Raw genomic sequence first — 12,561 nt, forward strand, 5'->3', positions numbered from 1 at the left:
AATTTATAGAGTTTACATCCAAGCATCGAATCCCACTGATTTCTCCTTGATTCACTTCATCTCTCCCAGAATATCTCCACCTCTTTTGCTTGATTCTCTCCACCTCTTCACTTTTCCCAGAATCTCTCCACACTTCCTAAATCTTCTCATGCTACCCTTTATTCTCTCCCAGTAGTAGATTCTTCTCACCTTTTCACAGGTTCTTTCACATTTACACATCCTCTTTTACAGCCTCTAACCAAGGGCTTGTTCCCGCACACCCTATTCACTTGTATATTTCAACAATGCCATCCAGTGGAGGAGGTAGTGATTTAGTATTATCTTGGGTGGGGGAAGCTCTGGGATCTAAGAAGGTGAAGCTCATGGTAGTCTGCCCCTTGAGTCCCTATAGCGTGGCCTTGTGGGTTAGAGGATGTGGGTTGGTCCATGGTATAGCCAGGTGATACTACAAAAGTAGGATCCACTGGGCTCACAGGAGAGTTGTTACCATTAGCTCATTATGGGCATCCTTGTTTTGGACGTCCCAACTTGCGCCATGGGTCTTTTGATTATTTCATGTTCAATGACCCCATATATACAATCGTAAATACCCTGCAATCGTTCCTCCTCTGTTGTGGCTCTGGATATGGATTGGACAATCCCTTCCCAACTAACCGCATACGCTTGGCTTGTGGCAAAATCCACAAGAGTCTCTATGGATGCATCATACTCCCAATCATTTGTGAGAGAAGACATTGATCCATGATTTGCATGCCTAGCTCTTCCCCCAAGGTATACATAATGTTATTGTTTGCATCGAGACTATCGGCGGACACTACTTGCACAATCCTGGCATGGGACTTGTATTGGGCTAATTGGGTTGCTAATCGATATTGTGCCAATTGCATGGTCTCTTCCTTCTTTGCTCTAGTAGCTTGGATCGATTCCTCTACTGCTTACACTTCTTCTAATGTACTACCATCGGGCATAAACACTTGTGCAGGGGGTGGTTCGATGGTTACAGTTTGCAACAACGGACCTCAGTTATACAGGTACTTTCCAAAGTGAAACAAACTTGTGTTTAGAGAACAATGAAATTTGGGATGAGTACATTAATTTTGTAATCATGAATAAGGACAGAAGAATTTCCTTCATAATCAAGGAGTCATAACGTCTTGTTCAGCCTCAGGGAGCCACTTGATGACCTTCTTGTGAGAATTAAGAAGGAAAAACACCTAGAGGAACATTCACCTTTCCGTGCATAAGGATTTTCTAGTCAAATTGTGAGGAGGCAGAGTGTTAAGATATTGTGATATGAGGTCCCAAGTGAGTCACTCTACCCTTAGTGTGATTCTGCTACATAGATAGAGTCTCACACAGCAAAGCTGAGCAACGTTTAGACATGAGCTTACAATATAAGATATGATTTTTATCCTACACGACCCTAAACTTACAGTATTTTACTAGGTTTCTCTTTCAAATGAAGAGTACGCAAGACCTCATCTATTAGGAGTCCTTGGATTATAGTATTTTTACTAGGTTTCTCTTTCAAATGCAGAGTAGCTGAAGGTGTGACCTCATCTATCAAGATTCCTTGGATTATCTTTAGAGGACGACATGATAGCCTTAGCTTTGGACTGATTTCGAGCACCTTCTTTCCTTGTCTCATTATGTAGATCGGGTAGACACTTTGAGAGCCTCTACTTTTAACCGTATCAGAGAGAATGACATGATAGCCTTTGCTTCCAACCGCTTTTGAGGACCTTCTTTCCTTGTCTCGTTATGTAGATCAGGCTGCCTTTGGCTAGACACTTTGAGAGCCTCTACTCTTAACTATATCAAAGAGGACGACATGATAGCCTTTGCTTTCAAGCACCTTCTTTCCTTGTCTCATTATGTAGATCGGGTTGCCTTTGGCCTCTACTTTTAAACATATTAAAGATATAGGTGGTACTTGGGGCAATGGATCATAGCAACAACCTAGAGCCAAGAGTAGAGGTTGGTGGAGAACATTGCCCACGCGATGATTCTCGACAAGATATTGTGAGAAGGATAGTTCTCTATGGACCAATTTAGCGAGATCTTAGAGTTCATAGGTTGATGTAAAAATTTTGAGGAAATAAAAATAAAATTTTTCTTGTTATTTAATCACTACCAAGATTTTGATTCAAGAAGAGCCTTTTCTTAGAAGAAATTATGAGGTGCGGGCATCAAGCATAAAATGTTGTAATTAAAATATGAGGCATTGGAACAATGTCAAAGAGGCACTTGATAGGTCTCAACCAAGGGCATTCCGAGGTGAAGGTAACCCTCTCAGAGAAGTGGTTTTAAATTGGACTGCTTCCATGGTACAACGATCAAAGCAATATGGCTCTTACTTGGATCATGATAATTGGATTTGCTAAAAATAGTTAGAGAGGATCCATATTGAGTCCAACCATTTATGGGAAGACATAAAGGCATACCTCCAACCATATTGAGCCTAACCATTTATGTCAAGACCTGCTCAGGGAAAGACATGAAGGCATACCTCCAACAAAGTTTTTGTCCCCTAGGATTCCAAGAAGAGAAGATGAATGAATTTCTAGAATTATCTAAGGTAGGGGAATATATCTAAGCATACCATCTGTCTAGTCTAGTCTTGTCTATTATGCTCCTACGACCCTTCTTCATCTATTTGTCAGAGATTGGATCCTTCTCTTGATAGATTGGTAAAGAATATGAAGCTCGCTTCCATAGCTAAGGTGATAAGGATGGATGAGGAATTTACTCAAGGTTTTCCTAAGGAGATAGCCTAGCAGAAACCCTTTTTCCCCCCTCACCGAAAGAGAGTTCCATATAATTTTGGGTAACAAAAACCAAAGAGAAATTGGGGACAAGATTAGAGCCAAGTCATGGAAGCCACTAGACCCAGAGGTCAAAATTCTTACCCTAGGATGTCCTCAAAATTACAAACTCTAAGCTTAGAAATTGAGAATAAATGTTTAATATGTTAGTAGCAAGGTCATTTAAGGAATGATTGTTCAAATGCATGTTGCTGTTACCTTTTCTCAACTCCTTATGCTCTAGGATCTTGTTACTAGAGGAATGTGATTTCAATCTAGAGGAATCAAGGATCCATACCTCAAAATTGGAGAAATGAGAGGAGGCACATTTTTTCCCACAATTAGTAGCATTCAATTCCATTAAAATATCTTACTAATAGGAAGAAGAAAGAGGTAGGATACATAGTGCTGTTGAGCGTCAAGGTACGAATCAATGATTTTCAATAATCCAAACCCTGACCAATTTCCAAGGTAAAGATTTTAAGCGTTTGGTTGATTTAGGAAGCACTTATTCATTCATTTCACCCAGATACTTGCGTAAATTAGTAATCATCCAGAAGTAGAGTAAACCAATGCAAGTGAAATTAGCTAGTGGAAAGATTCTTTTCATGTGCCATGAGAATGTGATTTAGTTCTCCTTAGATGGGAACCTGACCAAATGTAATTTCAGAGTTTTTCTCTTAGGTGTATATGATGGGATTCTTGGGATGGATTGACTTACACATCATTAGACTGACATCCACTGTCATAAGCTGGCATTCATGGATCTTCACAAGAATAAGGTGCAAGTGCAAGGGATTTGGAGTAACGAGAGCTCCTACCCTAAAACTTGTAAAGGCATATAGGCTATTAAAGGTATTTATGTTATTATGCTTAATCTCACAGGCAAAGAGTTAGATACTAAGACACCCCAAATGGTTAAGTGAGTATACTGACATATTTTATGAAGATTTAACTAAAATGCCCCTGATTTGTGAGCCAAGAGCAAAGAATTTATGTTATTAAGCTTAATATCATAGGCAAAGAGTTAGATACTAAGACACCTGAATGGTTAATTGAGTATACTGACATATTTTGTGAATATTTAACTAAAATTCCCTCAATTTGTGAGCCAAAATCTCAACCAACTAAGAAAAAGAGATTATAAGATGGCCATTTGAGAAGAAATTGAACTCGAGAAACATTTGAGGCAACTTTTAGGAACTTTTAGAGTAAGGCTTTTTTGACCCAGTGTGGGGCATGCCAGTTCTTTTAAAACTACTCAAAAAATATACTATTTTGTCAAGAAAAGTAAGTTTTCCTTCTGATGTTGATTAAATTAAATATCTAGGGTTCATAGTAGTGTTAAAGGGTGGAATATTAGCTCGTCTCATAAAGATGTAAGCTATTATTGATTGGCCAAAATCAAAGATGGTAAATGAAGTCGTAGAATTCTTAGGTATAACAGGGTGATATTGGATCTTTATTCTATGATATGCCAAGATTTCTTGTCCTTTAAATGACGCTTCTCAAAAAGGACATTCCATTTCGATGATCTTTAATGTGTCTAAGTTCCTTTGAGAATCTAAAGGTCACATTAGTGACAAATCGTGTGCTGAAGTTACCAAAATTTTGGAAGCCCTTTGAAGTCATCTCATTAATGTCAATGGATTTGTTGTTGGTAAAATCCTAATGCAAGAAGGACATCTAAATCTCAGAAATTGAGACTGCATGAAAGGAACTATGATGTCCATGATCTAGGATTGCTTGCAATAGTGCACACCCTTGAAGCTTTAGTGGACATCTTCTTGGATAGAAGCTCACCTTGGTTACTGCATAAGAGCTTAAAGTGGATTTTCACTCACAAAGATCTTAACATGAGGCAAAGAAGCTGGATCCAAGTCCTTCAAGAGTTTGATTTTTAAATGAAGTATAGGTCAAAAAAAGAGAATGTGGTCATTGATGCACTTCGCAGGAAGGTCTCCATTACTTTGTGATAATTGCGATTTTAAATCCCTTATCCACTGAGATTACGGATAAGATTAGATTAAGAAAAATTCTTTACCCCTATTATCACCTTGCTTAAGAAAGTAAGATGGTCTACGAAGAACATAAAGTTTAAGGATTCATGTTAGAGGATAGTTGCATGTACTTCAATAATCAGCTATGTGTTTCAAGTCAAACCTATATAAACAAAACAACAATATCACTTTTTATTGCATTGATGAGGAGAAAACATGTATCTATGTTTAAGAATAAGTTGACCGAGAAGGGAGCTTCATAGGTATGTATAACAACACGATATGGATGAACCTCTATAAATGAAACAACATTATCGCTTTGTATTTCATTGAAGAGGAGAAAAAAGCAATCTATATCTAAGAATAAGTTGATTGAAAAGGGATCCTTGTTGTCGCAGCAGGGATGCATAACAATGTGATATGGGAAAACCTATATAAATGAAACAACATGTCACATGTGGAAGCTCTAGGAGTCTTCTTTTAGCCCTAAACACCATCTTGGAACAACCTCATGAAAAATGCAAGCAAGAGAGAAGGAGAGAAGAGAGAGGGATAGCTGAGTTTTAGTATATTCATATAGTACAAAAAGGTGTACATGAATATACTAAACTCAGCTATCTCTCTCTCTTCTCTCCTTCTCTCTTGCTTGCATTTTGCATGAGGTTATACATCATGGCAAGCCGTAGGCGACCCCTCATCAAAAGGTTCTTGACTCATAGAGTCCTCTATCTTATCATTCTACTCCCTAGAGGAGTGAATCAATTTAAGAACTTGGTAAAGCCCCTTTTATAGCTCTTCTTGGTGCATGAGACCTGGCTGACCTGCTGTCGACCAGCATCAGCCTGAACCCAACTTGAAGACTGTGTCGTTAGCTAATGCCCAAAAACCTATGTTTTCCTGATGCCTATAAAAGATTAGCTCTTGGAATGAGCATGCACATGTCTTGCACATGGCATCCCCCTCTGCTAAACTTGATGTGATGGGATTCCAACTTCTGTTCTTGGATGACTATCATCATCCCATTGTCTATTCATGAAGTCCCAACCTATTATTCTTCCCTTCCTGGCAAACTTTTCACTGAAAACCCTACCCGTCTCCAAATCCACTCCACCTCTAAAATCAAGATCTATGCATCTCTTCCATCGTGTCCCCTTTCCCTTTATGCCCTATTTGTGAACACTTTCTCTGGTCTTATTTTCCTAAATATTTGAGTCTGACACTCTCACTTCACCCCTTGGAGGATGATCCTCCCTTTGAACCATTGCCTGAAAGCCTTTCTTGGTGTGCCCCAAAAGTGGAACCGGACTCACAGGACTGCCATTCCCCTTGGGTCTTGTGGAACCCCACCAAACAACCTCCTAGGAACTTCTTCCATGTCTTGTGTTCCTTTTTCCTTGGGCCTCGTACCTATGCACTTTTCTATACCTTGGACCTATGCACCTTTATCTAAGACTGAATCAGTGTTGTTTAGCCTTGCTAAGGCTAATGTTGAAACAATGTTGCCTGGTCCCAACACCACCACAAGATCAAGACACGGGTGATGGTTTTATCTATGCACGATGTGGTAAGGGTGGGTGAGACATGCGTAGAAAAAATATCTCAAAACCACCCTGAAGCTCTAATGTCACATACGCATGCTCTAGGAGTCTTCTTTCATCCCTAAACACCATCTTGGAACAACCTCATGCAAAACGCAAGAGAGAAGGAAAGAGAAGAGAGAGAGATAGCTAAGTTTCAATATATTCATATAGTACAAAAAGGTGTACATCATGCCAAGCCATAGGATACCCCTCATTAAAACGTTCTTGACTCATACCTTTTATAGCTCTTCTTGGTGCATGAGACTTGGCTGACCTACTATTGGCCAGCATGAGCTTGAACCTGACTTGAAGACTGTGTCAGCCAGCTCTATAGCTAGCTGATAGGTTCTTGTTCCTACCCTGGGTTCTCTTGCACACCATCCTTAAGCCTGGCTAATGGTTAGAAACCTGTGTTTTCCTACTGCCTATCAGAGATTAGCTCTTGGAATGAGCATGCACAGGTCTTGCAGAGAGATGACACAACGGTATCGCTTTGTATAGCATTGATGAGGAGAAAACATGTATTTATATTTAAGAATAAGTTGAACGAGAAGGGATTTTCACAAGGATGCATAATAATGCAATATGGACAAACCTATATAAATAAAATAACGATATCGCTTTGTATTGCATTAATGAGGAGAAAACATGTATCTATATTTAAGAATAAGTTGACCGAGAAGGGTGCTTCTTCACAGGGATGCATAACAACATGGTATTGACAAATCTATATAAATGAAACAATGGTATTGCTTTGTATTGCATTGATAAGGATAAAAAATGAATCTATATCTAAGAATAAGTTGATTGAAAAGGGAGCCTTGCAGGGATGCATAACAATGTGATATTGGTAAACCTATATAAATGAAACAACGGTATCGATTTATATTGCATTGATGAGCAAAAAACATGAATCCATATTTAAGAATGATTTAATTGAAAAGGGAGCCTCGCATGCATGACAATAAACTTAAATTGAAATTCTAACAGAGTTTTTCTATCAGCAAAGCAATAAAGCGATTGAAAGCCATATGACGTGTTCTTGCATATCTTTAGAACATGAAAGAGGCCTTTCGATTGGCAAACATGAGTGCCGAGTATAGCATTTAAATGAAACAAGGAAAGGTCAAAACTCGAGTGCGGCATGATATCTATGAGATCAAGTATGTGAAGATGGCCGAAACGGATTGAATAATAAGAATATCAAGGGAAGAATGGGTAGAAATGGGCAAAAATGCACGTTGAATTGGGTAAAATGATTTCTATTATTAGGGTGGTTAATATAATGGGTGGATGGTTCTCAAGAAGTAAGCAAACAGCCCAATCAGCACGATCACCCTCCATCAACACTATGTCAATGTAATGATCAAGGTGATGTAATCGATCAAATCAACAAATGCCACGTGGCAACAAGGAGGCCATTAACTCGCATGCATTATCGTACCACTTTTTCTTCAAGAGTGAGCTGCCACATGTGTGGTATTAAGAATGCTTGCTTGCTAATGAGTTGCAACCCCTTCTAATCACTCACATTGTTTTCTTGAAGAGCGCATCGCCACATGTGTGGTCTTAAGACGCTTTCGCTCACTAATGAGTTGCAAACCTTGCTAATCACTCGCATCATCTTCTGATCCTTCACAAGGTTTTCCACTGTCCAGCATTAATCTCGGCAAACTCTGCAAGATATCCCATCTTTTATTTAGTTTTCGACAATCTTGCATCAATTTTGGCAAGCTCTACGAGGTATCACATCCTGTCCTAAACACGATACATTGTGTTCCTTATGTTTGCATTGTGCATCACTTTCTAGGGGATGTATTCTGCTTTTTGTATGCACTAAGTCCTTTACTTTTACTAACTCTAATCTAAGCAACCATTTTTGTGCCCCTAACATGATATGACTCTCTCTCTCCCTCTCTCTCTCTCTCTCTCTCTCTCTCTCTCTCTCTCTCTCTCTCTCTCTCTCTCTCTCTCTCTCTCTCTCTCTCTCTCTCTCTCTCTCTCTCTCTCTCTCTCTCTCTCTCTCTCTCTCTGTGGTTTCCTCTCTTTATGGTTCACGCAACTCAATGCGTATATTACATCTGATTTTGAGTTATATTGCATCAGATTTTATTTCATGTCATGGCACGATACAACGTAATTTTAGTCATTATTAAAGTTATATTTGGTCCGTATAATGCAGTGTATTGCTTATATCATCTATTCGAAATTAATTTTCAATTTTGTTCACCACAGTGTGATATGGTTGATTCATCTCATGTCTGTCGAACATATCGCATTGTATTGCATGTGTGATTTTTTTCCATGTGCTAGTTCATCACAACGTGATATGGTCGATGCATCTCACGTCTATCAAACATATCACATTGTATTGCATGTAATTATTTTCCATATGCTATTTCATCACAATACGATATGCCTCATGTATTTATTGGGGGGAAATATGTTTCCCGAGCGTGGTTTTTTGAGTGAAGGGAAAAGCTGAGTGAATCTTGCCAAACAACTTCAAGATAGAAAAGAATAGCACCATTTTCCAAACAAGCACACGTGAGCACGAAATTGCATTTTGGTTAAAAATAATAGCATTTAATCCAACCAATGACCCCTCCCACCACAAAACAAGGGAACTTAAAAGATGCTATATTACAACGATTAAAGTGTGCCCAAGTCAAGGATAATAATAAAAAGGACCATCGTATATAAGCCATCAAAAAAGCCACATCAACAACATCTCCGGATTATGTTGGCACATGGCATCGTCTGCTACTAAGTTCTTGGAACAAATCCACCTTAGTTAGTGTTGCCTAGTGCATGAAATCATGAGCTACTGAATCCAATCCCAAAACCTGTAAGTAAACAAAGTATAAGTGCTTGCATGGTATGTGAATCAAAGCCTACGATCTCCGTCAAGGTACTTTTCCTCTTTGTTCTCCATGTTCTTACTACTCATTAATAGAAAAGAACCTCAAGCTTTTCCACCACAGGATGGTTATGAAGGCATCTCGAGCTTATCAACATCCTAAGTCTCATCTTCCACTTACAAGAAGCCATCATCTCAAGTAACCCCTAACACACTCAACAACTCTCTCACCTCACTGAATTGACCACCCTCTCAAACCATTATGGAGATCTAAAACCTCGTCAACTATGAAGATGAAGACCACCCCCCAAACCTCAACCTCAACAACCCTTCATGGAGACCACCAAGAAGGAGTGGGTAGCTAAGTGTAACACGCGGAAGCTCTGGGAGTCTTCTTTCAGCCCTAAACACCACTGGCAACATGCTGATGCAAAACGTAGACATGAAGAGAGAGTAGAGAGACAGAGATATTGAGGGATTCATTGTTCAATGCTTCTTGCACGAGCTAGCCCAATGCATCTGCAGTAATAGCATATAGTAGGGGGCCTAGGGGAAACCTTGCCTAATTGACTTTGGAGAGGGAAGGGTTGGGTAAGGATCCCATCGACAGCTACTCTAGCCTAGGAATTACCAACAAGGGTACATACTACTTATTATAATGCATGGTTCAAGCCCCATATCCTATAAGGATTGCTTAATGAAGGTCCAAATTCCAACCTATCATAAGCTTTGTCAATTTTGATTAATAGAAAATCTTGGTTTGTTTCATGAGCATGTTTGACCCCTTCCCATAGAGAAATGATGGCATCCAGGATAAATCTCCATTTAATAAAGCATTTTTGTTTTGATCTAATCCAGAAATTTAAATGGATTGTCAGCCTAAGAGCAAGGGCTTTTGTAAAAATCTTATAGGCAATATTGAGCATAGTAATCGGTTGGAGATAATGTTTTTCTCCTCTCTTATGAATACATTTAACGATGCCTTTATTAATGAATCCTAGGAGGGTTTCATTCCTAAGGGATTCTTCCCAAATCTCCAAAAGGGGGGGGACCAAAAGATCTTTGAAGGTTGTTCAGAATTCAGTAGGGAGATAATCAAGCCTAGGGATTTTTCCATTCTTTGGATTTACTACAGTAGTCTTAACACTGTTGCGGACAAAATAGGTAATATTTTTTGAAAACGAGAAACATTTGGCATCTTTCAAAGATTCCACAAAAAAAAGTTCAATTTTTTAACCTCTTTTTAAGAAGTGGTCTACGCATGCGTACAACACTACCAAAAAACGATAATATTTTAGGCACTTTACACGTTTCTTACAAAAATTAACATGAAAAAAAAAGACTTCGTTTTGCTTACTTTTTGAGATTATAATTGAAAATCTAATAATAAGTTTTCAAAAACATGCCAAATAGAGATAATGTTTATTATTTCCATCTTCAATCCATTAAAAAAATGATACAACTATAAAAAGAAGCTATTTTCTAAACATATAGCTTATGGCATATTTATGGTTCCTCATAATCATTGCTACACCACACCAGTTAATGTGACTTTCCCTGAGAAGGTAGACGAGGCATCCTCTTCTTGATTATCCCACAAATACATTTTTTTTTCTTCTATGTGTACACTTGAAACTCAGAGTCCTTGGGTCATCTGCCATGTTAGCATGATTGAGGATGTACTACAGAGTGCAACTATAAAAAAAACTATTTATATGATTATATTACAAAAGTGTTACCTTGATACAGTTGTTATCTTAATTATAAAACTCTATTTTGACTCTTCATGAGAGTAGTATTAAAATCCATTTTGAAGCTCTTGAGTATCACAATTTCTTAATTGATAATATATACTTTTTTAAAAAGAGTTCGTTACGTACAAGAATAAGCTATTTAAAAGTTATCTAATTTTGAAAAATAATTACACACTCAATTTTAAAGAAGATGTGTCTTTGATGTGACAAAAAGAGATTAAATGGTAATTTTAGTTATTAAATGAGTTTAGAAAGCATGAAAAAGCTCGCTTTAAGAAACAAAAGTTTATACTTTCCACAAAATACTTCTTTGTAAAATATCAGGCAGCAGGGACTTAGGTTCGAATCCTACTCGTTACTACACATGGTAAGGATGTTTTAGCTACAACATTTGCGGCAAACTTAATGCTGAGTAAGAACTTCTTAACTAAGAGTTGATGTTTTTCATCAACTTAATACAAAACATTAAATTTTATGAAAATTTAATATTTTGCATTAAGTTGATGTAAAACATCAACCTTATATGCAAAACATCAACTTTCTACGCAAAAGATCAACTTTTTTACAATACTTGATGTTTTGTATCAATGTTATGCAAAACATCAACTTCCCACAACACGATATTTTGCATCAACTTTGATGCAAAACATCAAGTTTGGTGGAAAAGTTGATGTTTTGCATCAACTCAATGTAAAACATCAACTTTTTCATAATAAAACTTCGAGTTTTATGGAAAAGTTGATGTTTTACATCAACTCGATGCAAAATATCAACTTTTAGGCTAAAACTTGATGTTTTGCATCGAGTTGATAAAAAACATCAACTTTTCCACACAACTCGATGTTTCAAAACATCAACTCTACCACAAAACTTGATGTTTTGCATCAAGTTTCAGAAGCTACGGAGAAGAAACTAAGAGGATCAGAGGTAGATTTTCACAAACGTCTTGTTTTAGAGATTCCGTCCATGCTAGCATACTCAGACAACCTATTCCACAAATTTTGAGTATCAACATGACTATGTTTCGACACGCGAATATTAGATGTCACAAAGCAATTTGCTGCATCAGTAAATCGCTTTGTGATGTCTGCACATCACATCAAAACATAGCCGTGTTGGTACTCAAAATTTATGGAATAGGTCGTGTGAGCATGACATCATGGATGGAATCTTTAAAACAAGCCATTTGTGAAAATCAACCTCCAATCCTCCAACTTTCTTCTCCTCCGAAGCATCTAAAACTTGATGCAAAACATCAAGTTTTGTGATGATAGAGTTGATGTTTTGCATCAACTTTGATGCAAAACATTGAGTTGTGTGGAAAAGTGGATGTTTTGTATCAACTTTGATATAAATCATCAACTTTTAGAGGGCTATTTTTGTTAGATTTGAAATATTTTTACATTTTTTATGAGATTTTTTTTATTTTTATCATCAATAAATTTATAAAAGCTCATTCCAAATAGTAGATAGTAGCCAATAAAATCTTAAAAATTTTAAAAAAATCTTATAAATTATAGAATTAAAGAAAAAATATGCCTAGGATAAGGTGATATAGGTAGA

The sequence above is a fragment of the Cibotium barometz genome, chromosome 25 (genome assembly GCF_041138505.1).
Source record: "Cibotium barometz isolate CiBa-2024 chromosome 25, ASM4113850v1, whole genome shotgun sequence".
NCBI lineage: Eukaryota > Viridiplantae > Streptophyta > Polypodiopsida > Cyatheales > Cibotiaceae > Cibotium > Cibotium barometz.